This window comes from Cetorhinus maximus, chromosome 3 (genome assembly GCF_964194155.1).
Source record: "Cetorhinus maximus chromosome 3, sCetMax3.hap1.1, whole genome shotgun sequence".
Lineage (NCBI taxonomy): Eukaryota > Metazoa > Chordata > Chondrichthyes > Lamniformes > Cetorhinidae > Cetorhinus > Cetorhinus maximus.
Window position 1 is genome coordinate 4,034,674 of NC_135881.1, and position 27,884 is coordinate 4,062,557.

At 43.8% G+C, this 27,884-nt stretch overlaps 1 protein-coding gene across 3 annotated transcripts in view; it reads right to left on the reverse strand.

The window, feature by feature from the left end:
- LOC144675342 (casein kinase II subunit alpha) overlaps positions 1 to 27,884 on the reverse strand; it is a 101,952-nt gene that overhangs the window by 59,505 nt on the left and 14,563 nt on the right. The window contains exon 1 of one of the 3 annotated variants that reach the window (XM_078536191.1): positions 10,896 to 11,062. The exons of 1 other annotated variant lie outside the window; for it this stretch is intronic. The gene's annotated coding sequence lies outside the window, so the exon portion shown is untranslated. Of the gene's footprint in view, positions 1 to 10,895; positions 11,063 to 27,884 lie in introns of those variants that run through there. One more of the 3 variants, XM_078536185.1, reaches the window with a different exon arrangement.

Below are 27,884 nucleotides of genomic sequence, written 5' to 3' on the forward strand. Positions count from 1 at the left end.
CTGAGAAATGTCAACAGTCAGCAAAAAAAACCAAACACGAGTTACAGCCAAAGACTGCTCCAATCTTTTATTTCCATCTCTGAATGAAAGCTTCAAAAGAAACCTCACCCACTGCATTTTTCATCCCCTCTCCGCAGGAATGAACTGGATATGGTCACACCAGGAAAGTTGCATCATACATGCCTGTTAACATTTACAAAACTACAGGCCAATTATTGTGGCATTTCTTCTGAAGAGAAGCGCAGCCCATTCATACTTACCTTTCAAAGCTTAGTCACTGGGAGTTGCACAGATTTGAACATCACGGCGAGGATGTGTTAGTGCATTCTGGCTATATCTCGAATGCACCAGGCTACAGAAACAGCTCAGTTTGTTACATAATGCCTTTCATGGCAATATCACATCGTGGTGTCACTATGCACCTGTGGTGGAGGGAGTGGGTGTTGAAGGTGATGGATGGGCTGCCAATCAAGCAGGCTGCTTTGTCCTGGATGTTGTCAAGCTTCTTGAGTGTTGTTGGAGCTGCACTCATCCAGGCAAGTGGAGAGTATTCCATCACACTCCTGACTTGTGCCTTGTAGATGGTTGTCAGGCTTTGGGAAGTCAGGAGATGAGGTACTCTCCACACAATTCCCAGCCTTTGACCTGCTCTTGTAGCTACAGTGCTTTTATGGCTAGTTCAGTTGAGTTTCTGGTCAATGGTAACCCCCAGGTTGTTGATTGTGGGGGATTCAGTGATGGTAATGCCATCAGAAGTCATGGGGAGATGTCACTTTTGGCACTTGTGTTGCGCAAATGTTACTTGTCACTTATAAGCCCAAGACTGAGTTGTCCAAGTCTTGAAGCATATGGACATGCTTCAGTATCTGGGGATGGTGCTGAACATCATGCAATCAGCAGTGATCATCCCCACTTCTGATCTTATGATGGAAGGAAGGTCATTGATGAAGCAGCTGAAGATGGTGAGCCTCGGACACTACCCTGAAGAACTCCTGCAGTGATGCCCTAGGACTGAGATGACTGACCTCCAACAGCCACAACCACCTTCCTTTGTGCCAGGTATGACTCCAGCCAGTGGAGAGTTTTTCCCCCGATATCAATTGACTTCAGTTTTGCTAGGGCTCCTCAATGTCAAATGCTGGCTTGGTGTCAATGGCAATGTCAAGAAGAGATATTAATGTATATAATGTTATTGGAATTTTTTTTTTAAATAGAGGTTTAGTCTGTGTGTATTAATTGGATTAAAGCCAGCTCGTCTTGGTGCTTGGATGTATAGTAATTTTGAGATGTAAACAGTAAGGTAGAGGGTGCATTTGCATTTTGTTGAATAAAACCATTCAAAGAGTGGGAGTGAAATCTCGCACCTAACTAGGAGACACCAAGCAATGTTTATATTACTAATAAAAGTGGTACTATAAAAAGGGGTTCAAAGGGCCTGGTGGTACAATGAGAATTTACATTCAAAGAGACAAGCTGGGTATAACAGAAAGGAGTTTGTGTGTGTATGTAAGAGGCATGTAAGATCTAAGCCTGTAAGCCTACCACTGTGTCTGCGAAGGAACAAATTGAAAGGAACCTCATTTTGAATTCGTGAGGTGAAAATGCTTCGCCTGGTGTCTGCTTTAAGTCTTTGGGTTATTGTGCCTTAGTGGAGATTAATTTGGGAATTTGTTAAAAAGTTATAATAGTAGTAATTTGTAGCCATGTGCATGTGTTTAGTTTGTTGTAAATTAATAAATGTTTCATTTAGTTTGTAATAAAAACCTCTTGAGGGCAGGTGGTCTTATTCCTGAATTTAGAGCTGCAACTCAAAACATACCAATTGAAAATATAGGTTACAACAGTTGTTTAAAGTTTTCCTCTGGGATTGTAAATAACTCAGCCTTTACAAACTGATAACAGGCAAATCGTTCTCACCTCACCTCTGGAGTGCAGCTCTTTTGTCCATGTTACAACACAGAAACAGATATTCTGCCCAACCAATTGGAAGTTTACCCTCCATGGCACTATTTCAAAAAACAGGGGAGTTATCCCATATCCTGCCCAATATTCATCCCTCATTCAATATTAAAACATAGGAACATCGAAGCATAGAAAATAAGAGGAGCAGGTCATTCAGCCTTTTGAACCTGCTCCATCATTCAATATGATTATGGCTGATCCTCTATCTCAACGCCGTACCTCCACACGCTCCCCATACCCCTTGACACCTTTAGGGTCCAGAAAACTATTTCCTTCTCAAATATATTCAGTGACTTGGCCTCCACAGCCTTCTGTGGTAGATAATTCCACAGGTTCACCACCCTCTGAGTGAAGAGGTTTCTCCTCATCTCAGTCCTAAATGGCCTACCCCGTATCCTGAGATTGTGACCATTGTTCTAGACACCCCAGCCAGAGGAAACATCATCCCTGCATCCAGTCTGTCCAGCCCTGTCAGAATTTTATACTTTTCAATGAGGTCCCTTCTCGTTCTTGTAAACTCCAGTGAATACAGGGCCTAGTCGGCCCTATCGCTCCTCATACGACAATCCTGCCATCCCAGGAATCAGTCTGGTGAACCTTTGCTGCACTCCCTCTATGGCAAGTATATCCTTTCTTAGGTAAGGAGACCAAAACTGCACACACTACTCCAGGTGTGGTCTCACCAAGGCCCTGTACACTGCAGTAAAACATCCTTGCTCCTGTACTCAAGTCCTCTCACAATGAAAGCCAACATACCATTTGCCTTCCTAACTGCTCGCAGCACCTACATGCTTGCTTTCAGTGATTAGTGTACAAGGACACCCAGGTCCCTTTGTACATCCTGGGAAGAGTGCCCTGCAGTCAGCATCGCTGTGAAGCAGTCTGGGAAGAATGTCCTGCAGTCAGCATCACAGTGAAGCAGTCTGGGAAGACTGTCCTGCAGTCAGCATTTCTGTGAAGCAGTCTGGGAAGAGTGCCCTGCAGTCAGCATTGCTGTGAAGCAGTCTGGGAAGAGTGTCCTGCAGTCAGCATCATGGCGAAGTAGTCTGGGAAGAGCGGCCTGCAGTCAGCATCACAGTGAAGCAGTCACTTCAAAAAGTGACGTCAGCACAAAGGTGAGAGCTGATTGGCAAGTAGTGGGTAAGTGTTTTTCTTCAGTTTAAAATAGATTAAGCTAAGGAAAGGTAAGGGTTCTAAGCTTTTATTTAAAGTAGAGAAATAATTTAACTTTTTTTTTTACTGTATTTAACTTAAAGGGTTTTTCTTTTCAACTAGAGGCATGGCAGGGCAGCTCAGTCCCGTGTCATTTACCACTTGCAACATGTGGGAAGTCCTAGACGTTCCTTACGCTCTGACTGACCACATATGCAGGAAGTGCCACCAGCTGCAGCTACTTGAGCTCCAAGTTTCGGAGCTTGAGCGGCAGCTGGAGGCACTGAGGTGCATCCGCGAGGCTGAGTGTTTCGTAGATAGCATGTTTTTAGACATGATCTAATGGGGGAGGGCAAACGGAGATTGTGGTACATATTGGTACCAATGACATAGATAGAAAGAGGGCTGAGGTCCTGCAAGCAAAATTTAGGGAGCTAGGAAACAGATTAAAAAACAGGACCCCAAAGGTAGTAATCTCTGGATTACTTCCAGTGCCACACGCTACTGACTATAGAAATAAGAGGTTAGTCCAGATGAATGCGTGGCTGGAGAGATGGTGCAGGAGGGAGGGCTTTAGATTTCTGGGACCGTTTCTGGGGACGATGAAACCAGTACAAGGCGGACGGGTTGAAACAGAATGGGACCAACATCGTTGCGGGGAGGTTTGCTAATGCTATTGGGGAGGGTTTAAACTAACTTGGCAGGGGGTGGGTTCCTGAGAGGAGGTTCAGCAGGGGGAGATGCACAGCCAAAATTAGAAGAGAGAGCAAGTGAGTCTGGAAGGCATAGAAATTATAGGCCAGTTAAGGCACAAGGAAGTTTGGCAAGGTTGGATGGTATTTATTTTAATGCAAGGAGTCTGACGAATAATACAGGTGAGTTGAGGGCACAAATTAACACATGGAAGTATGATGTCATTGTTGTCACAGAGACATGGTTGAGAAAGAGACAGGATTGGCAGCTCAATATTCCATGGGCTTAGTGCTGGAAAATGGATTAGAATAGTTAGGTGCTTGCTTGACCGGTGCAGATTTGATGGGCCGAACGGCCTTTTTCTGTGCTGTAGACCTCTATGACTCTATCAGCATTTCCCAATCCATCACAATTTAAATAATACTCTGCCATTCTGTTTTTCCTACCAAAGTGGATAAGCCTCTTAAAATGCTCATTGCTGACATTCCCACCAAACAATTTAGCTGATCATCATCACCTTGCTGTTTTTGGGGACTTACTGTGAGCAAATTGGCTGCCACCTTTCCTACAATGTAATGATGACTCTGCTTCAAAAATACTTCATTGGCTGTAAAGTGCTTTGGGACATCCCAAGATCGTGAAAGGCGCTATATAAATGCAAGTCTTTCAAAGTGTTTCTTTAACAGGCACCAAAACACAATTCGAACAAGCCATGTTTCACCCCATTCATTGCAAATAAACAGAACTCCTGACCCAGGGAGCCTTTAAAACATTTAATTCCCAACCTAATAAGAAGCATTCCCCAATAAGATGGGTTTTTATCGCTCAGCAAAATCTAGCAGAGCTTGGAACGCAGGCAATTCGAAGAGCTTATGCTTCGTGTGTTCTCTGGGATTTAACCTGGCCTCTGCTCAACTGAGCTTTAAAAATTACAATGTCTAATTAGTGCAAGTGAGGATCGGGACTTTGCGAGGGTGTGATCAGAGTCCTGTTCCTTCCCACCCTCAATCTCCCTGTGCCACATGCACACCATCTGCAACTCAGCAGGCAAAGTGGGGAAAACAGCTTCCCTGCCACTGGTGTGATGCAGCAGGGGGACAGTGGGGACAAACATCTGTTTTCACAAAAAAGAATGGCACAGATTTTGCATTAATCAGGGAGCAGTGCGAAATATTAGAGTAAATTAACACAGCAAAGGGGACGTATTCAAGTTTTTAGCATCTTTAAAAGTAGATATATCCCCAGGCCCAGATTTAACCTTTTAAGGGAAGCAAGAGAAGAAATAGCAGAGGCTCTGACCATCACCTTCCAATCCTCTCTGGTTAGAGGTTTGGTGCCAGAGGACAGCTAACATTGTACCATTGTTTAAAAAAGGAGAAAGGGCTAGAGCAAGTAATCACAATCCGGTCAGCTTAACCTCGGTGGTGGGAAAATTATTGGAAAAAAATTCTGAGAGTCAGGATAAATCTTCATTTAGAAGGACACGGATAATCAAGGACATTCGGCACAGATTTGCTAAGGGAAGAACATGTCTGACTAACAGGATTGAAAGTTTTGAGGTGGTAACAAGAACAGTCGATGAAGGTAGTGCTTTTTACATCGTCTGCCTGAATTTTAGCAAGGTAGCGTTTGGCAGACTGGTCAGTAAAGACTCATGGAGTCCAAGACAAAATGGCAAGTTGGATCCAAAATTCGTTCAGAGGCGGGAAGCAAACAGTAATGGTTGATGGGTACTTTTGTAAATACTGTTTCCAGTGGGGTTCCATAGAGCTCAGTACTAGGTCCCTTGCTTTTTGTGTTAGATATCAATGATTTGGACTTCAGTGTAGGGGGTATGATTAAAATGTTTGCAGATGATACAAAAATTGTCTGTGTGGACGGTCATCAGGAAGAAAGCTGTAAACTGCAGGAAGATATCAATGGACTGGTCAGGTGGGCAGTAAAGTAGAATTCAATCTGAGGAAGTGTGAGGTCATGCATTTGGGGAGGGTAAACAAGGCAAAAGGAATACACAATAATTAAAATTCTAAGAAGGATAGGGGATAGTGGGGTCTTGAGTGCATGTCCATGGATCCCTGAAGGTGACTGGACAGGTAAATAAGGTGGTTAAGAAGGCACATGAGATGCCTTTATTAGCCAAGGCCTAGAATATAAGAGCAGGGAGGTTATGTTGGAACTGTACGAAATAGTGTTTCGGCCACAGCTAGAGTACTGCATACAGTTCTGGTCACCACATTACAGGAAGGATGTGATCTCACTAGAGACGGTACCAAGGAGATTTATGAGGATGTTGCCAGGACTGAAGAATTTTAGTAATGAGAAACGGTTGAATAGGCTACAGTTGTTGTGTTTGGAACAAAGGAGACACTTAATTGTAGTACATAAAATTAAGGGGGGACTAACTAGAGCGGATAGGAAAAAAAATTCTTGCATTTAAAGCAAAGCACTTTGCAGCCAATGAAGTACTAAGTGTAGTCACTGTTATAATGTAGGAAACATGGCAGCTAATTTGAACACAGCAACGTTCCACAAGCAGCATTATGATAATGAGCAGCTAATCTGCTTTTTGTGATGTGATTGAAGGATAAATATTGACCAGGACGGTGAGGATAACTCTCCTGTTCTTTGTTGTTATTTTTTCATGGGATGTGAACACAGCTGGCAAGGCCAGTATTTGTTGCCCATCAGTATATTGATGGTGGGAGAATCAGCAATGGTAATCCCTTTGAACATCAAGGGAAAATGGTTAGAATCTCTCTCGTTGGAGATGGTCATCGTCTGGCACTTGTGTGACGCAAGTACACTACTTGCCATTTATTGGCTGAGGTTTTGCTGCATGCAGGCATGGAACGTATCAATGTCTGTATCATTCAATAGCTGATCAATATCACAACTCCATTTCCCTGGTTTGGCTCCGTAACCCTGAACCCACAATAATCTCCTCAGTTATGCCTGCTCCTGAGTATTATAGCTCTCACTCTGGCCTCCCCATGGATAACTAACCTCTCTTCATTGGACACAGAGCTATCCATTGCCTGAAACGTTCTTCTTCTCACCTCTCCGAGGAGATTACAGGGCTGCAGAAGGATGGGAGGAGGAAGTGCCTAATTTCAACGCTCTGGCCATCATGAGTTACAGGGTAGGCTTGGATAATCTTTTCCCACACACAAGGCCCTCCATAAACCCAACCAACTTACTTTTTCTCCACACCTTCAGTCACCTCTCTCAACAGCCACACTGGATCTCTATTCACTCAACATCTCTGAAGCACCTTAGGATCTTTACAAAAATAAAGGTGGTATGTCAGTGCAGTTCTGCTGTTGCTGTTCTCCTGTTGTGTCGCAACAAATTACCATAGAATAAGTGACCACTGTGCAAGAAAATAGGGCAGCCATGTTGACCACAGCTCAAGGTCCCACAAATAGCAACAAGACAAGTGGCCTACAAATAGAAACATAGAACTTTGGAGGAGTAGTAGGCCACTCAGCCCTCGATCCCCCTCTGCCATTCAATAAGATCATGGCTGATATGGTTGTGTCTCAATTCCACTTTGTCATCTGCCCCCTATAACCTTGTCTGTCAAAAATTTGCCTAATTCTACACTGAATAAATTCAATGATGCAGCTTCCACTGCTTTCTGGTAAAGGGAATTCCACAGACTAATGACCCTCAAAAAAAATTTCTCCTCATCTTTGTCTTAAACAGTAGACCTCATATTCTTAAACTATGTCCCCTGGCTCTAGTCTCTCCCACAAGTGGAAACATCCTCCCAGTATCTACCCTGTCAAATCCCCTCAGGATCTTAAATGTTTCAATAAGATCACCTCTTTCTCTTCTAAACTCCAATTAGTATAGGCCAAACCTGTTCAACTTTATAAGACAAACCCATCATCCCAGGAATCAGTCAAGTGAGCCTTCTCTGAACTGCTTCTAACACAATTATATCTTTTTTCAAATAAGGAAACCAAAACTGTACACAGTACTCCAGCTGTGATCTCACCAAGGCCCTGTACAGCTGCAGTAAAATTTCCCTATTTTTATATTCCTTTCCTGTTCCTAAGAAATGCCAGGTCTCCGGAGAGGGAAAAGCAGACACTGACTATATCCCTCGCTGATGAAGTTGAATTCCTTCATGCACACGGTGTCCCAAAACCTATTCCAGAGTCACAGCCGCCTCTGCTAGCCAGCTCAAAAGCTTTATTACCTAAAGCGCTAACAGAAACGAAGCTCAGACTGGCACCTAGCTCTGATCAGAGGAGCAAATGCAAACACTGGAGACTCTCAGTCTGGATTGAATTCTCTCCTGACCATCACTATTGGCTGAATAACTTGTCTTAGCAATTCTCATTGACATGAACCACAGAGAGGGCAGCACTGTAAAAGAACACAAGATATATCACACTGCTGCTCCTGCTGTTCACTCAAATGTAGATGATATTTTGGGATCAATATGTGAGTAATTTGAGGTCTGATAGGTTAATTTGGGCAAAACAGGTGGTGTTGGTGGATTGGTAGTTTCCAAAGCTCTCTGGGGGTTTTCCTCACCTTATATCTGGGTCTGTTGTAGACTTATTGATAAAGATTGATCAGTGTGATTAGTCAATAACTCCATTATCATACCATCTGACTACTAGGATAATAGAAGGTGAACTTTTTTTTTTGGCTAGCTCTTTAACTGGAGGTAGTTATCCTAACCCCATTTCACTACTTTCTCCTGTATCCTTTCACACCCTATCTTTTCAAATATTTATCCAATTCTCTGTAGGTGGTGAAGAACACTCATTTCCAATAATCCTCCTGGAGAAGAGAACGGTTATAGCGAATGGTGTAATGCAGCAAAGCTGGTGTACATGGATTCAGAAACCCTTTGACAAAGTATTACATGGGAAAGTACTGAAGAATACTATGAGCTATAGCACTGGGGAATATCACAAATACATGTATAAAACTCTCTCATTGAAGGAAATGTCTCTCGCCACCAATTCCTCAGTCTAGTCTACAAGCATCTTCTCCTTCAAACAGAATGTGCTTCTCCACACAGTATATAGCAACCTTCCTTTCCTCTCTCCCAACAACAGTTTGTATTTATATATAACCTGTAACATTCTAAAACATTCCTGTGAAGTTCCTTGGGGCATTATAAAGCAAAATTTGACATTAAGTCACTATAAGGAGATATTCGGTCAGATGACCAGAAGTTTGGTCAAAGAGGTAGGTTTTAAGGAATGTCTTAAAGGAGGAAAGAGAGGTAGAGGTGCAGAGAGGTGTAGGGAGGAAATTCCAGAAATTAAGACTGTGGCAGCTGAAGATATGACCACCAACTGTGGTTAAGATTAAAATCGGGGAAGCTCAAAAGGCCAGAATTAGGGGAGCACAAATATCTCAAAGGGTTGTGGGGCTTGAGGAGATTACAGAGATAGGGAGGGGTGAGGCCATGGAGGGATTTGAAAACAAGGATGAGAATTTTAAAATTAAGACGTTGCTTGACCGGAAGACAATGTAGGTCAGTGAGCACATGGATGATAGGGGAATGGGACTGAGTGAGAGTTAAGACACGGGCAGCAGAATTTTGGATGACCTCAAATTTACAGAGAGTAGAATGTGGGAGAGCAGCCAGGAGTGCATTGGAATAGTCAAGTCCAGAGGTAACAAAGGCATGAATGAGGGTTTCATCAGCAGATGAGCTGAGACAAGGGCAAAGTTAGGTGATAATACAGTGGTGGAACTAGTTGGTCTTAGTGATAGCACGAATAAGAGGTTGGAAGTTCATCTCAGAGTCAAATGTGACACCAAGATTGCAAACAGCCTGGTTTCATCTCAGACTGTTGCTAGGTAGAGGGATGAAATCAGTAGCTAGGGAACGGAGTTTGGAGCAGGGACTGAAAACAATGGCTTCAGTCTTCTCAGTAATTATTTGAAGGAATTCTTTGCTGATCCAGTATTGGATGGCAGACAAGCAGTCTGATAATTTAACAACAGTGGAGGAATTGAGAGAGGTGGGGATCAGGTAGGGCTGGGTGTCGTCACCATACATGTGAAAACTAATCACAGATACAAGGAAATAAGATTAGATCCTTGGGGTCACCCAAGGTACAAGTGCAGGAGCAGGAAGAGAAGGCATTGTGGGTGATTCACTGGCTATGATTAGATAGCTAAGGCTGGAACAAAGCAAGTGAATTCCCACCCAGATGGGTGATGATGGAGAGGAGTCCTAAACCTTGAACTCTACCTGCTAAATGTTTACTCCTTCCCTGCTGGACAGTGTTGTCAGGGTCTGTAGCCTTTGCAGCGCTCAGCTATTTCTCAAAGTCACATGGAGTAAGTCAAATTGACTGTGATAGTGGGGGCAGAATGTTCCCTGTTTACCCCTCATGGCCCCGCACTCTGACCACACCGGGCTCTGCAATACTTACAGCAAATACAGAGGCTATTCTATGAAGAATGTCATTCTGGGATACACACAACAGTGTGTTCATGGGAGAAAAGATTGGGAGAGCACAAAAAAATTAAGAAACCACAAATTTCACCTCCGAACTGATTCAACAGCACAAGCAAGTTGAGATCAGTGCATTGCTGAGAATGTTAGTTATGCGCCATTACTTAAGTATATTCATTTAAAAATCTTGCGGCTATTCGTTTCCTTCCATTGTTATAAATTCCTATGCCAACATTTATACTGGAAGTTTCCTTAGTAAATGGTCACACTGTAATGATGTCCTCCCGCATGTGGTGGCGCTGCAGTGCCTCAGCAACACATGTCCCAGCCCCACAGCCTAAACCGTATTTGGAACTCCCACGCTCCAACCAAATCTATTCCTTTGCTTCCTAAATTCCTGCAAGTTCTGCTTATGTAGAAATAAAATTGAAATTCAAAAAGCAAGGATGGAATTTGTAACTTTAAAATGGGACGCTGAATTAAGTCAGTTCACCCTTGTCTAATTATCCACATCTTCTAACCCATTTGATCCGAAGACCGTACTTGGTCTGGACTGACCACAGAAGATCAATTGATAATATTTCTAAAGGGTTTTCTCAGTCACTCCACAAAATATGAAAGAATGTGGAAAATTGAAAAAAGGTTTACATACTGTGCAGAGAATGAAGAGACTGCACAGGGCAGTCAAGCAAAATCTCCTCTTAAAGCGTCAGGTTCAGCAACACCGATGGGCTGATACTCATTCTCGGTTATTCCAGCTGCAGGAACTCTCTCTCTGTCAGCTTCAAATGTCCAATGTGAAAGGACTTAGGGCGATTTCTGGTGGATTAGGAGTACACAAGACAAGGCTCGCATTGTACAAGAAGAAAGAAAAAATACAAGTGCCCACACAAGCCTTGAGATAAAAACAGTAACCAGTTTATTGTGCAACTGTTCTGCTTGCATTGCTTTGATCATATCAATCCTTTCTCAGTCCAAGGCAGAACGAAAGTTTCTTTCAAAGTAAGACATGAATTCCAGTGCCCCTGTTCTGCCTACCCCAGGCAAAGCACTCCCCAAAGCTCTGTCAAGCCTTCCTGTTCAGGCAGCCACATGAAAATCTGGAAGCAGTAACTTTCTCCACACAGAGAGGCGCCAAATGAGATTGGGTACCAAGTGGGGGTGCTTTAGGCAGATTGCATTGAGGGGTAAATCGCAGCGATAAACAGGATAACAAGGAAGAAACACACACCTACACAGCTGTACTCTTCCACTGACACCCCAGCCCTGTTACTCCACCCCTACGGCTAATGGCGACACTTAAAAATTTTTTAAAAGTGCCTCCCCTATAAAATCAGTATGAGCAGCAAATTTTAAATCAGTGAAAAGTTCCCAACTACAAAATGGCAGATCCCAGGACGTGTGCTACATTTGGTCGGGTAATAGAGTTGTTACAGTGCCTTTCATGCCCTCAGGGTGTCTAAAGCGCTACAAAGGTAATGTAGTTCTTCAGAGTTTAGACACTTAGTTGCGGCTCTCGGTGACTCCTGCACCCACTGGTCTGACACTCCACTCTGCAGTATTCAATACAAGCCCACTTGGCATTCACTTAATCATTTCACTAATCATCCCTATATTGCAGGAGAATGCAAACTCTTCATCAACCAGGATTAGTGCAATTAGCAACCAATTTAAAATTAAAATTAAATTTATGGTGACAGAATAAATCCAGATAAAGAAAGAGAGTCGTAGAGTTACACAGCACAGAAACAGACCCTTCGGCCCATCGTGTCCGTGCTGGCCATCAAGCACCTATCTATTCTAAACCCATTTTCCAGCACTTGGCCCATAGCCCTGTATGCTATGACGTTTCAAGTGCTCATCTAAATACTTCTTAAATGTTGTGAGCGTTCCTGCTTCTACCACCTCCTCAGGCAGTATGTTCCAGATTCCAACCACCCTCAGGGTGAAAAAAATCTTTCCTCAAATCCCCTCTAAACCTCCTGCCCCTTACCTTAAATCTATGCCCCCTGGTTATTGACACCTCTGCTAAGGGGAAAAGTTTCTTCCTCTCTACCCTATCTATGCCACTCATAATTTTGCATACCTCTATCAGGCGCCCCTCAGCCTTCTCTGCTCTGAGGAAAACAACCCCAGCCTATCCAGTCTCTCTTCATAGCTGAAATTCTCCAGCCCAGGCAACATCCTGGTGAATCTCCTCTGCACCCTCCCCAGTGCAATCACATTCTTCCTATAGTGTGGTGACCAGAACTACACACAGTACTCCTGCTGTGGCCTAACTAGCGTTTTATATAGCTCCAACATAACCTCCCTGCTGACCACGAGTCCATCAGGCAGTGGTCAGCACGTAACGTCCTAGAGGCCCTGAGGGAAAAGGAGAGGGTGGACCCTGTGGGATGGTTCCCCGAGCAGACTGTCAAAGTCATTTGGCAGAATGCCTCATCGCCAGAACTTTCCAACAAGCACCAAGACGTAGCTTGGCTGGTGGTGAGAAAGGCCCTCCCCGTCAGATCCTTCCTACACGCCAGGAGTCTCACCCCCTCTGCACGTTGCCCTCGAGGTGGCTGTGGTGGGGAAGAGACCGTTGTTCACCTCCTTGTGGATTGTGCCTTTGCAAAGAAAGTCTGGAGAGAGATGCAGTGGTTGCTGTCGAGGTTCATCCCGAGCAGTTCTGTGACACAGGACTCTGTGCTCTACGGGCTGTTCCCAGGGACACACACTGAGACAAACATCAACTGCAGCTGGAGGATCATCAACTCGGTGAAAGACGCGCTTTGGTCTGCCCGAAACTTGTTGGTCTTCCAGCACAAAGAGTTGTCCCCGACCGACTGTTGCGGACTGGCACAATCCAAAGTCCAGGACTACGTGCTGAGGGACGCACTAAAGCTTGGGGCAGCTGCCGCAAAGGCGCAATGGGGAAGGGTCGCTGTCTAAGACCTTTCTGCCACAGCGCACCGAGAGACTGGGAACTGTTTAGAGCCCCTCGGGCTGTACAGCTCAAAATGAAAGGCTGTAAATGATTGTAATATTGTTTGTACTGATGCACCTGGTGATACATTTTGTAAAAGTTTAACCTGGATTGTACCCTTGTAATGGTGTTTTTGAAATGGTTTGGAATGTGATTGAAGATATTTTATGAATAAAGTATATTTTTGCAAAAAAAAAAATATTCTATGGCTCGGCTAATAAAGGCAAGTATCCCATATGCCTTTTTAAACACCTTATCTACCTGTCCCGCTACCTTAAGGGACTGGTGGACATGCACATCAAGGTCCCTCTGATCCTCTATACTTCCTAGGGTCCTACCATTCATTGTGTATTCCCTTGCCATGTTAGTCCTCCCAAAGTGCATCACCTCACACTTCTCAGGATTAAATTCCATTTGCCACTGCTCTGCACATCTTACCAGCCTATCTATATCGTCCTGTACTCTAAGGCTTTCCCCCTCACTACTTACGACACCACCAATTTTCGTGTCATCTGCGAACTTACAATCATACCTCCTATATTCACATCTAAATAATTAATGTACACTACAAACAGCAAGGGTCCCAGCACCGATCCCTGCGGTAAATCACTCATCACAGGCTTCCAATCTGAAAAACACAATCATCACCCTCTGTCTCCTGCCATTAAGCCAATTTTGGATCCAATTTGACAAATTGCCCTGGATCCCATGGGCTCTTACCTTCTTGACCATTCTCCCATATGGTACCTTGTCAAAAGCCTTACTGAAGTCTATGTAGACTACATCAACTGCACTATCCTCATCTACACAACTGTCACCTCCTCGAAAAATTCAATCAAATTTGTTAGACATGGTCTCCCCCTGACAAAGACATGCTGACTATCCCTGATTAATCCCTGCCTCTCCAATTGGAGATTAATCCTGTCCTTCAGAATTTTTTCCAATAGTTTCCCTACCACTGATGTTAGACTCACTGGCCTGTAACTATACTTGGTTTATACCTACTATCCTCCTTGAACAATGGTTGCCACATTCACTGTCCTCCAGTCCTCTGGCACCTCTCCTGTGGCAGAGTGTCAGAGCCCCGACAATCTCCTCCCTTGCCTCACATAGCAGCCTGGGATACATCTCATCTGGGCCTGGGGATTTATCCACTTTTGAGCCCGCTAACACCTCCTCCCTTTCAATGCTAATTTGTTCAAGTATATCACAGTCCCCCCCCCTGAGTTCTACACCTACATTGTCCTTCTCCATAGTGAACACCGATGAAAAGTAATCATTTAAAACCTCACCTATATCCTCTGACTCCACGCACAGATTGCTACTTTGGTCCCTCTCTTTCCCTGGTTATCCTCTTGCCCTAAATATATTTATGAAATGCCTTGGGATTTTCCTTTAGCTCGCCCGCCAGTGATTTTTTATGCCTCCGCTTCGCTCTCCTAATTACTTTTTTTTTTTAAGTACACCCCCTACACATTCTATGCTCCTCTCGGGCTTCTGCTACTTTCAACCCTCTGTATCTGCCATAAGCCTCCTTTTTTTTCCCTTATCCAATCCTCTATATCCCTTGACATCCAGGGTTCCCTGGACTTGTTAGTCCTACCCTTCAGCTTTAGGGAACATGGTGGCCCTGAACTCTCACTATTTCCTTTTTGTGTGATACCCCACTGGTTTTATGTAGACTTTCTTACAAGTAGCTGCTCCCAGTCCACTTTGGCCAGGTCCTGTCTCGTCTTATATTGAAATCGGCCGTCCCCAATTCAGGACCTTTATTTCCGGTCCATCTTTGTCCTTTCCCATAACAACCTTAAACCTTACAGAGTTATGGCCACTATCCCCGAAATGCTCCCCCACTGACACTTCTACCACTTGCCCGGCTTCATTCCCTAAGATTAGGTCCAGTACCGCCCTTTCTCTTGTAGGACTTACTATGTGCTGGCTCAAAAAGCTCTCCCGGATGTACTTTAAGAATTCCATCCCCTTTCACACTAAGACTATCACAGAATCACAGTGCAGAAGAGGCCCTTCTGCCTGAGTCTGCACCGACACGTGAGAAACACCTGACCTACCTACCTAATCCCCTTTACCAGCACTTGGCCCATAGCCTTGAATGTTATGACATGCCAAGTGCTCATCCAGGTACTTTTCAAAGGATGTGAGGCAACCCGCCTCCACCACCCTCCCAAGCAGTGCATTCCAGACCGTCACCACCCTCTGGGTAAAAAAGTTTTTCCTCACATCCCCCCATAACCTCCTGCCCCTCACCTTGAACTTATGCCTCCTTGTGACTGACCCTTCAACTAAGGGGAACAGCTGCTCCCTATCCACCCTGTCCATGCCCCTCATAATCTTGTGCACCTCGATCAGGTCGCCCCTCAGTCTTCTCTGCTCCAACAAAAACAACCCAAGTCTATCCAACCTCTCTTCATAACTTAAATGTTTCATCCCAGGCAATATCCTGGTGAATCTCCTCTGCACCCCCTCCAGTGCAATCACATCCTTCCTATAATGTGACCAGAACTGCACACAGTACTCCAGCTGTGGCCTCACCAAGGTTCTATACGACTCCAACATGACCTCCCTACTTTTGTAATCCACGCCTCGATTGATAAAGGCAAGTGTCCCATATGCCTTTTTCACCACCCCACTAACATGGCCCTCCGCCTAACTACTGTTAGTGGGACTATAAACTACTCCCACCAGTGTTTTCTAACTCTTGCTATTTCTAATCTCTACCCATACTGTTTCTTCATGATCTTCTGAGGCCAGATCCTTTCTCTCTAAAGTCCTCATGTCATCCTTTACTATCAGGGCTATTCCACCTCCTTTGCCCCTTTGTCTGTCTTTCCAAAATCGTGTGTGTATTGGAATATTTATTTCCCAACTTTGATCACCTTGAGATAACTTGTGCCACTAGTTCATCTATTTTATTGCAGATACTTTGTACATTCAGATAAAGAAACTGTAATTTCATTTTTTTTTACTTCCATTCCCTGCAATGTCCTTACTTGTTCTTAGATGTGCAAATTTTCTTAAACTCCCTGTCCATTCCTGTCCCATTTTGCTTGTCACTACTCACATTACTCTACTCTTGCGATGCCTCAACTTTTTCCTTTGGATTTCTAATCTTCCTTCACCCAAACCCTCCTCCCCACTCCTGTTAGTTTAAAGTCCTGTCCACAGACCTTGTTATACGATTGGTCAGGACACTGGTCCAAGCCCAGTTCAAATGTAGCCCACTCCCACCCCCACCACCCCCCCGCCGAAGCGCCACTCCCTACCTCCCGCAGCACCACTCCCCACCTCCCACAACGTTACTCCCCACATGCCATTCCCCACCGCCCCCAGTGCCTCTCCCCACTCCCCCTCCCCCAGTGCCTCTCCCCACAACAATCCTCCCCCAGCTTCCCCCCTCTCCCTCCCCCTCCTCACATGCTGCTCCCTTCGCCTCTCACTGTAGGTCTGGAGGCCATGTAACCTTTGTGCAAGAGTCAATATCTGCAGGAGTTTGACGAAAACTAATATAACGTAACTGGAGGCGCAGATGAGAAATCTTTATTTTTAAAGAGTGTGATGCTGTGATCTGGAACACGCTGCCTGAAAAGACAGTGAAAGTAGATGCAATAACAACTTCCAAAATGAATTGGATAAAGATTAGTAAAGAAAATTTTGTGGGAATCTGGGGGAGGAATAGGGGTGGGGCCAATTGGATCAGTCTGTGAAAGAATCAACATAGACATACGCATTTCATTTTATTGTATACGAGTTACATTCGTTTGATCTTGGCTACTCTGCTAACTTGGAGAGTTTCAGAATTTGAGTGCAAATAGTTCCTAACTGCATACCATCCCTTTCACTTTGCATCTGCTGATCATCTGAATGTTGCAGCCTGATAATCATTGTGTGGAGCTGTTTACTTATGTTGAAATGTTTGCTGCTGTGGTGTTCACATTCACCACATTGTAGGGATGAGGCACCATGGTGATTATAGCATAAGAGCACAGGGTTTTGGGGAGAGAGGAACCGTGAATAGTTTAAGCTCCTTGTGCTGCTCCACATGCAAGCAGCTGACTCACTGAGCTACACAGCCGCTGAGATCCATGAAGAGTCTGTTTCTGAACATAAAGTAAAATGTATATGGTTCTTCCAGCTCAGTAGTGTATGAGCTTCACTTGGATTTCAAAGGGCACTCTTGCGTGCTTTCAAGTTGCGTTCACAGATAGTAAAGCATTCTGTGGCGCTGTTCATTATTGTTTTACCAAGTCAGTGCGCAGCTGGGCATCCTCCCTTTACTCCAGTAATTGTGTTGATAGAGTTTTTGATAGTTGTCCATGTATGCATGGTTGTGTTTTTGTGCTTTTATTGAAACTTTTTTTTTTCAAGCACTGTTTTTAATTATTTAAAGCCGTTTGTGGTCATGCATCTTATTTAGTGTTGCACTTTTACTTGTGAAATGACCAGTCTGATGCTTGTTCTTGCATATCCTCATCCCACTTAATTTTTATTTTGCTTTTCCTGTGCCTATTCCTAAACTACTGATTTGGCCTGCTTAATATAAATTGGTATAGCACATTGGGTTTGGTAGTAAATGTGTCCATTATTTTCTGATGCAGCTTAAGTTAAGTCAATTCTGGTTGCGTAAATTTTAGTTCATTGCCTATGTTCAGTGTCACTTTAAAAATATACAGATAGTCTTAACACTAGTTTGCCAAAAATTAATGTCATAAGATTTCTATAGACTGCATGATCCAGTTGTAGTATTTTTACCACAGGCCTTTCATTCATTCATTGTGCATTTAATATTAATCGCATCATCTCACATTCACACTTAATTGACAAAAGAACTTTATTCAGGAAGGTGCTAACGTGGTTTTCATTGAATTACTAACGTGTTGTGTTTAGATGAAAATTGGAAATGGATTGACAGTATACAGAGTGCTGAGCACTGAAAACGGATATAATTGAGGAAATATTATGCTTTGACCAGGATGATACATTCAAAAATTTATGCTTGGAGTTGGTATTCTGTTTATTTGGGAGACGGAAAGTGATTTAATGCGTTTAGAATTCAGTGCTTGGATCAGAATTACACTTGGACCAGGTATGTGGCTGTGCTTCACTTGAATTGATTGTATTGTGTTTTTGTACTGTATACAGGCTGTTGTTGGTCTAAAGAAAATAAAGATGTTATCAGTTTGTTAAAGGAATTCCTTTTGAATGTGATGAATTCAAGCTGCACACACAAGATTTGTGTATTTTCACACAAGCCGTTATGGCTCTATGATTCTAACTTGGCTTGAAGCACTATGATGCGCTATCAGTAATCTGAGTTCACTTTTGTGCACTTTGCGTAAAACAAAATCTTCTGGTTAGGCCATCATGAGGCAGTTGTGGAGAAACTGCAGTCCATCACCTATTTCTCAATTGTAAAACTATAACTGGCTCCTGTAGAACGATTTTCATCAGGAGAAGAATGTGATGTACTTATTGAGGCAATTCAAATGAATGAAAAGTATGAAGATGACTGCTAGGTTTTAAATGTTCATTTGTAGGCAGCACATGAGCACTTTTAAACAGTCGGAGAGGCATTCTGCCTGTTTGCCTGATATATCCTTCCATAGCTCAGTAATTAACTACTTTAAATCTTCCTAACTAGTTTCGTAGTCTTTGTAAGAACTTCAATAGTGTAGACCTTTTTAACATTGTTAAATATGATGGTTGAAACATTGGGATTAATATCTAGTAAGAATATGTACATGTAATTTCCTTGTACACATTACTCATAGTGTTCAGAAAGAACTGATGAATTTGATGCATTGATTTAAAGTTATATGATTTTAAAATACTTTTTGTGTAATTTAATAAAGTTGAGGCTCAAATCACAATATAATGAGAATGGTAATGTAAGCTAATATCAAGGTTCATTCTGTCTCCTAAGATGGAGGATTCATGAGTAATATGTAATTCATGGATTCATGGACATGAGGAAGAACTTTTTTACGCAGAGGGTAGCGGGTGTCTAGAATTCGCTGCCCAAGTTGGTGGTAGAGGCAGAAACTCTAAACTCTTTTAAAAAGTACCTAGATCTGCACCTTAAGTGCTGTAAGCTGCAGGGCTATGGGCCGGGTGCAGGAAGGTGGGATTAGAAAGGGCACCTGGGTGTCCGCGTGCTGGCATGGAAAAGATGGGCCGAATGGCCTCCTTCTATGCTGTAACTTTTCTATGGTTCTATGATGCGCCAAATGGCCTCCTGTGCTGTAAGATTTTATATAGAAAATACCATGAAGCACATTAAGATTGCACTCGAGAGTCGCCCTGTGTTCAACGTGCAACCCTCCCAGTGACAGCTAACGGAAAGTGCAATCTTAATGTGCTTCGTGGTATTTTCTGTATAGAATCTAACAGCACAGGAGGAGGCCATTTGGCGCATCATGTCTATGTTGATTCTTTCACAGGCCGATCCAATTAGTCCACGTCCCATAGCTCAAAAGCTTTCTGATGCGAGCTAAACTGTGTTGCTGACCTGGGACCTCACACCAGGACTCCCTAGGAAAGTTACACAATTTTAAAGGAGCTGGCTCAACACCAGAAACCTTGACCACTTTCCAGTGAAGGTCCATCAGGTACCATCTTGAGGAGGTGGTGGCATAGTGGTATTATCACTGGACTGGTATTCCAGAGACCCAAGTATTACCCAGGGTAATGCTCTTTGGACCTGGGTTCAAATCCCACCACGGCAGATGTGAAATTTGAATTCAATAAAAATCTGGAATTAAAAGTCTAATGATGACCACAAAACCACTGTCGATTGTCGTAAAAACCCATCTGGTTCACTAATGTCCTTTAGGGATGGAAATCTGCTGTCCTTAGCTGTTTTAGCATATGACTCCAGACCCACAGCAACATGGTTGACTCTTGAATATCCTCTGAAAATGGGCAATTAGGGATGGGCAATAAATGCTGACCTAGCCACATCCCATGAATGAATTTTTAAAAATCTTAAAATGCACAAGTTGATCAGGTGTGCAAGAAAGGTTTTTACAAAAAGATTGAACTTGCTCAATGGCTTAGCGACATGAATTAAACCTTAGGGGCCAGATGGTGCGAGGTATCTGATGTCAGCAAGAACAGGCAAGAGCTAAAAGTGTTCTCCGGACCCTGATACAGAGAGGGGAAGTGGGGGTGGGGCTGTAAATACAGTCAGCCAGGACTCTGATAACTGAGCACTAATCACCGATTCTCCTCTAACAAACAACAATGAGATAAGAACACAAGAAAAAGGAGTAGGCAGCCATCCGGCCCCTCCAGCCTGCTCAGCCATTCGATAAGATCATAGCTGATCTGATTGTGGCCATAACTCCACTCCCCTGCACATCGTCCTCCTCCTCATTTTTTTCCCCGTGATGTTGGTTGAGAGGTAAATTATTGACAGGACACCAGGGAGAACTCCCCTGCTCTTCTCCGAAATAGTGACCATGGAATCTTTCATGGAATCCACCTGAGAGAGCAGGCAGGACCCTGATTTGAATCATTAATTTGTTAAGTGTAGCTGTGCAAATTGCGAATGCATTCAATTTTTTCCCATTTTGCAGACACTCAATAGAGACTTGGACCATACAGGAGAGCCTCTATAGGGCTCCAGTACATAAATATAGTGGGTGTTACTGTTGTCATGTTGGAATGTTTATCCTAGTCTCTTATTTACAGTAAACAAAGTTAAGTGAAGTGAATTGATATTGTGGATGGGGAAAGCTGCCAATAGTCGGGAAGCAAATTATTCGTAAACAACTTGCTGATTCTCACTGATGACTCAACAAAATATTACCTACAGCATTTATGCTGTGTGCCTGCAATTACCAGATTTAATTAACTCAATTTCCCAGGCCAATTCAAACTCACCATCTCTGGATTTCCATAACCACTGGGTCAATGTGTGTGAACACACAGTCAGATATTCCCAATGTGATCCATTTGAAACACAGAAACAAATTTGAATTGAAAACTAGTTTTGTCTACGGAAGCTCGATTCCAATGTAGAAGCTCACTGCTGAATTGCACAGTAATCTCAAGTGGCTGCTTATTTATCCCCAGAGAGCACAGGACTACCCCAAATAACCTTTGGGATCTCTCAAAGGATCCGGGCCAGATTCCCACCCCAAGTCAGAAATAACCTCTTATCCCACCATTAATTTCAGCCGGGATCAAAATTAATCCCTTCCCAGGAGAACACGGCTGAAATATTGCAAACACAACCCAGCTGGAAGAACAACCTCGAGACACACTGGAGATTCTCTACATCGCCACAGAATCAGTGTGTCAATTCTTGAGGAAAGGGAACCGGAGATCATTCAGCCCCTCAAGCCCGTTTCACCATTCTATTAGATCATAGCTGATCTGTGCCTCAACCCCATCTATCATCTTAGATCTACATCCTTGACATCTTCACACTAAACTCAATTTCAATTAACCCCCAGCATCCACAGCCTTTTGGGGGAAGAGTTCCAGATTTCCACTCATGTGTGTGAAGAAGTGTTTCCTGACATCACCCTGAGCAGCCTGGCACGCAATTTAAGATTATGTCCTATCGAATCCTATTACTATTTTAAACACCTTCATTAACACTTTCTAAACCCAAAGGAATACAAACCTCAACTCTGCAATCTGTCCTCATAACTTAACCCGGGTATCATTCTGGTGCATCTGTGCTGCACCCTCTCCAAAGCCAAACTATATCCTTCCTGAGGGGCAGTGTCCAGAACTGAGCACAGTTATTCAAAATGGAGACCGACCAGAACTTTATACATCGGATGTTTCACTTGCGCTCCAATAAAGGCCAACATTTCATTCATACGAACACAAACTAGGTTCAGGGGTAGGCTTATCAGCTCTTTGAGCCTGCTCCACCATTTGATACGATCAGGGCTGATCTGATTGTGGACTCTACACTCATGACTCCCTTGTCAATGAAGAATCTGTCTAACTCAGCCGAAAAAAATTTAATGGCCCTGTCTCTGTTGTTCACTGAGGAAGAGAATTCCACAGACTAACAACCCACCGCGAAAAAATTTCTCCTCATCTGTCTTAAGCGGGAGACCCCCTATTTTTAATAGCACCCTCTAGTTCTAGTCTCTCCCACAGGTGGAAACATCCTTTTAGTATCCACCCCATTTAGTCCCCTCAGGATCTTATATATTTCAATAAAATGGCCTCTCATTCTTCTAAACTGCAATAGATAGATGCCAAACCAGCTCAACATTTCCTCATAAGGTAACCTCTTTATCCAAGGAAATCAGTCAAGTGAATGTTCTCTGAACTGCTTCTAATGCAATCGTATTGTTAGGTATGGAGACCCAAACTGCACACTGTACTCTTGATGTGGTCTCACTAATACCCTGTACAACTGTAGCAAAACATCCCTACTTTTATATTCCATTCCCCTTGCAATAAACAACAACATCCCATTTGCCTTCCTAATCACTTACTGTACCTGCATTCTAACTTTTTGTAATTCATGCACCAGGAGACCCAGATCCTTCTGTACGGCAGAGCTCTTCCAGCATTTGGATAAGACTTCTTTGCTGACTGCCAAAGTAATCAAGTTCACATTTTCCCACATTATACTCCATCTGCCAAATTTTTGCCCATTCAATGAACCTATCTGTATCCCTTTGCAGACTTCTCATGTCCTCGTGACTTATTTTCCTACTTATCTTTGTGTCATCAACAAATTTAGCAACCATAGATTCCGTCCCTTCATCCTAGTCATTGATATAGATGGTAAATAGATGAGACCCCAGCACCGATCCCTGTAGGAAAGTAAGTTGTGAAAAGGACATAAGGAGGCTACAAAGGGATATAGATAGGCTAAGTGAGTGGGCAAGGATCTGGCAAATGGGGTATAATGTGGGAAAATGTGTAATTGTCCATTTTGGCAGGAAGAATAAATAAGCATATTATCTAAATGGTGAGAGATTGCAAAGCTCTGAGATGCAGAGGGATCTGAGTGTCCTAGTGCATGAATCGCAAAAGCCGAGTATGCAGGTACATACGAACATGCGAAGGAGGAGTAGGCCACTCGGCCCCTCGATCCTGCTCCGCCATTCAATAAGATCATGGCTGATCTGATTGTAATCTCAACCCTATATTCCTCCCCAACCCCCCGATAATCTTTCACCCCCTTGTTAGTCAAGAATCTACCTCGCTTGGCCTTAAAAATATTCAAAGACTCTACTTTCATCATCTTTTGAGGAAGAAAGTTCCAAAGACCTATGGCCCTCAGAGAAAAATTCTCATCTGTCTAAAATGAGTGACCCCCTTATTTTTAAACAACGACCCATAATTTGAGATTCTCCCACAAGAGGAAACATCCTCTCCAGATCCACCCTGTCAAGACCCCTCAGGATCTCATATGTTTCAATCAAGTCGCCTCTTACTCTTCTAAACTCCAGCAGGTACAAGTCTAGCCTGTCCAACCTTTCGTCATAAGACAACCTGCCCATTCCTGGTATTAGTCTAATAAACCTTCTCTGAACTGCTTCTACTGCATTTACACCTTACCTTAAATAAGGAGACCAGTACTGTACACAATACTCCAGGTGTGGTCCTACACCATGAGCTTTAATTTTCCGCAATAACCTGTATCTAGTTCCTAACAAAAGTTAAGTAAGTTGCAATTGTGGGAGTTTGGAATAAGCTATAGTTTTAACTTTAAGTTATAGGTTTTATTTGTTGGTTAAAAGGGAAAAAACTGGGTCTAGTTTCACTTAGAAGAATGTTGCCTGCAAGTCTGTGGGTTTGTTTGTATATCTGCATTCTAATGAGGTTTTATGACTCTTGAAGTAGAAAAACTGGGCTGTTGCCTAGCAACAGGGGGCCCACAGACACAGAAATAGAAAGCAGTTTGAGTTCAGCTGGTGATTATGCTCTCAGGTGAAGGGAGCAGAGCAAGTCTCTCTAGCTGACATACTAGCAGATTGTTGCGGAAAATAAATCTAAGAATCTGAGATGAGTTCTCAAAAGTTAAAGCAACAGTGAATGTCGAGCGAGTTCTGGATCTCAAGTGAGATACCAAGTTGTCAGTGGTCTGCTGGGAGAGGGAACTGCAGGGAGTAGGTCCTAAAGAAAAAACAGAAAGGTCACAATAAGCCCTTTATGTTAAGTCAAAGGACAAGGACAGGAATCTGGAACAAGATTCTGTTCAGTGGAAGCCAAAGCAAGGAGCAGAGGGAAAAGCTCCAAGTTACAGAGAAAGCTGCAGGAAGCAAGCTCAAGGCAAAGTGGGCTTGTGAGAAGCCAGATCATCAGAGGAGACAGCGAAAGGTTCATGACTCCTTACCATGGGCATGTGGAGCAGTGGTGTTCTGTTGGCACAGCTGAGTATCCGAGAGAGTGTGTGTGGAAGGCAAAGCTTGAATGCACGTGGTGATCCAGGGGACAGGAACATCAGAAGGAGAGATTGAAACCCTGTAAGTGGATCCCTGTCAAAGATGTCAGAGAGAAAGTGACGTTTGGGAGAAGATTCCAAAGCGAGTTCTTTGGGCATTGAGATTGGAAACCCTCGGGAGAAAGGTGGAGTTCAGCGAGACTGGTTGGCTCACGGTGAGACAAGCGTCTGGAGTGGGTTGATGAAAGAGCCATAGCATCTGTTTGAAGCAGCATCTTGATTTCAGAGTGTGGTGTGTCTGACCACAGGTCACCTATTGGTTTACATGGACTGTTTGCTTACAGTCTTCTTATCGTGTCCACAGACAGTCTATACATGGCCCAGCCAGAACTGGACACAATTTTGCGCCTTGTTGTTGAATTTGGCAAGATCTGCAACAGTGCAGGGTTCCTCTAGCGATAGGCATTGCAGGAGATGTTGCATAGTCTGTGGCTTAGTTCCACATTCACAAGTTGTCGGACTGGTTGTATATCCTCATTTACTTAGTGACACCTTTGAATGACCTACACCAGTCCTAAGTCTGTTAAGGCACTTCCAGGTTGCTCAGTTGCATTTAGCTCCTGGGGGAAGGCTTTCATCCGGTAGAATTTCCAGCGCTGGGGGTTGTTCGAGACTGGCGAGCCGGTCTTTCCACAAGGCGATGCGGGCTTCAGATGGGGTTGATTGTAATGGAACAACACTGTTCATGAAGCTCTTCCTTGATTTTAGGCAGCTGGGTGTAGGTGTATGACCATGTAGAGGGTGCGTCTCATCTGATGTTTGACGGAGTCGCTCTTTCTTGCTAGCTACCGTTCTTCTTATATCAGGGGGAGCGATACCCGCCAGGATATATAGGCTGTTGGTGTTTGTTGGTTTTAAACAACCTGTGATAAGTCGGCAGCTTGCATTCAGAATGGCATCCATCTTCTTAGCATGAGTAGATCTTTCCCATGCAGGGCAGGCGTATTCGGCAGTGGAATAGCAAAGAGCAAGTGCACTGGTTCGCAATGTTTTCCAGCTTGCTCCCCATTTTGTGTTAGTGAGCTTATTCAGGATGTTGTTTCGCGTGCTCACTTTTGCCTTTGTCTTTTCGATGTGGTTCTTGAAGGTGAGGCATCTGTCAAGGGTGACTCCTAAGTAGATAGGGTCCTCGCAATGCGTCAGTGTTGCTCCACACCAGGTTACTTTAAGATGGCGTTTGGCTTCACGGTTTCTGAGGTGGAATGCACAAACTTGCGTCTTTGATGGGTTTGCGCGAAGGTGGTTTTCTTCATAGTAGGATGTTAGCCCCTGCAAGGCCTCAGAAAGCATTTTCCCCACGGTGTTAAAATCAGTGCTTTGGGCAGTGACACATAAGTCATCAGCATATATAAAATAGCGTGTGACACCATCTATAGGTTGGTCATTCATGTAGATGTTGTACAGTAGTGGTGCAAGCACGCTTCCCTGAGTAAGACCATTCTTCTGAATACGCCACCTGCTGCGCTACCCACCTAGTTCAACATAGATCCAGCGATTCTGAAGCCTGCTTTCCAACAGCTCTGTTAAGTGAATATATTTTGTCATCTCTAGGATCTTGCAGAGGAGGCGTCTATGGTTCACTGTATCATATGCTGCTGACAGGTCTACAAAAACAGCACCTGTTACCATCCCTTACTCAAAACCGTCTTCGATATGCTGTGTAAGGTTGAGTAGTTGGCTTGTTGTTGATTTGCCGGGATGGAAACCTGCTTGCTCTGGAATGATCTTCTCATCTACAGTTGGTGCTATCCTATTGAGTATCAGGCGTTCAAACAGCTCATTGGTGTAGCAAAGCAGTGAAATTGGCCGAAAACTCTTAGGATCTGAGGGATCTTTTCCGGGCTTTAATAGTGCTATTACATGTGCCTTCTGCCAAATATTAGGTAACTTGTGTGTTGCCAGGCAGTGGTTGAACAATTGTAGGAGCCATTTCTTTGCTTGCTGTCCAAAATGCTTTATCTGCTCCGTTACTATGTTGTCAAAACCAATTGCTTTCCCGTGTTTTAGACTAGATATACCAGTTTCCAGCTCTTCCATGGTGCATGGTCCAGTGAAGCCAGGGTCATCGCTGTACTTCTTCCTATCTAGTTGTGCTCTTGGTTGTTTCTTGTTGATTTTTCCATTTAGGAGCAACTGGTGTGCAACTTGGTTAGCAGACACATTTGGATGTTGGGCAGCTTTCTTGGGATCGCCTCCAAGTTTGTGTATGAGAGACCATGCCTTCTTGCTGTTTTTTGTAAGATCTGTTGTCTCTATCAAGGTGTCCCAGGTGTTTTGACGCTCTTGAGAGATACTTAACATCGCCCTCTCACCGGTAGACATTGTTTCCTCTGCGAAGGGGTCAGATTCAAACATTGCGACATACTCCCAGTAGAGTTCAGCATTCTCCTTGGTGAGACCAGAGATGAAGTGTGCTCTATAACCTCGGGGGATCTTCCTTCTGGCTGTTTTCTGGATAGCTTTTGCAAACAGGTTCCAGTGCTCAGGTAATGGTTTAATGTGTTTAACCTCGCAGTCAAGTGCTCGTATGAACCCGTTCCAACCGGCCTTCTTGAAGCTGAAGCGCCTTTTGAATGGTACGACGGTTGGTAACACTGCTGCATTTACCTGGATACCAATAGGAAGGTGTTGTGTCTGTGATATTGGGTCTGTGACAAGCTTCTTGCAGAGGCCAATGATTTCGTTGCTGACAATGGCAAGATCTGGGTTATAACTACACTTCCAGCGGGCACTGTGGAAGGAGGCTGGCACTTTAGGATCGTGGATGAGACTAAGCTGGTTAGCGTCCATCCATTCTTCGACTGCTTCTCCGTCGTTGTTAGACTCCTTGTACCCCCATTGGGTACTGTGGCTATTAAAGTCTCCAATGATGATCTGTGGTTTACTGTGCAGGTTGGGTACAGGGTTAGAGAAGCTGAAATCTGTGCCAGGTGGCTTGTACACTGAGGTCACTACTACTTTACTCAGCTCTGCAGCTAGAATTTCGATGTTGTCCTCCTCTGTTTTAGAAGTGGCTTCTACAACTGAACCAGCTCTAACAAATACAGCACTGCCATATTGTCGATGAGGTCTTTCAATAACCGGGAACATTCCTGGTATTTTTGGGCGGTTATTCTCACTTCCTCTGTGTGTCTCCTGCAGGCAGAGGACATCACACTGCAACTCATTGCATAATGTAGCGAGGATGTTTTGTTTAGCTACAGAGAACCCTTCAACGTTAGCAGATATAA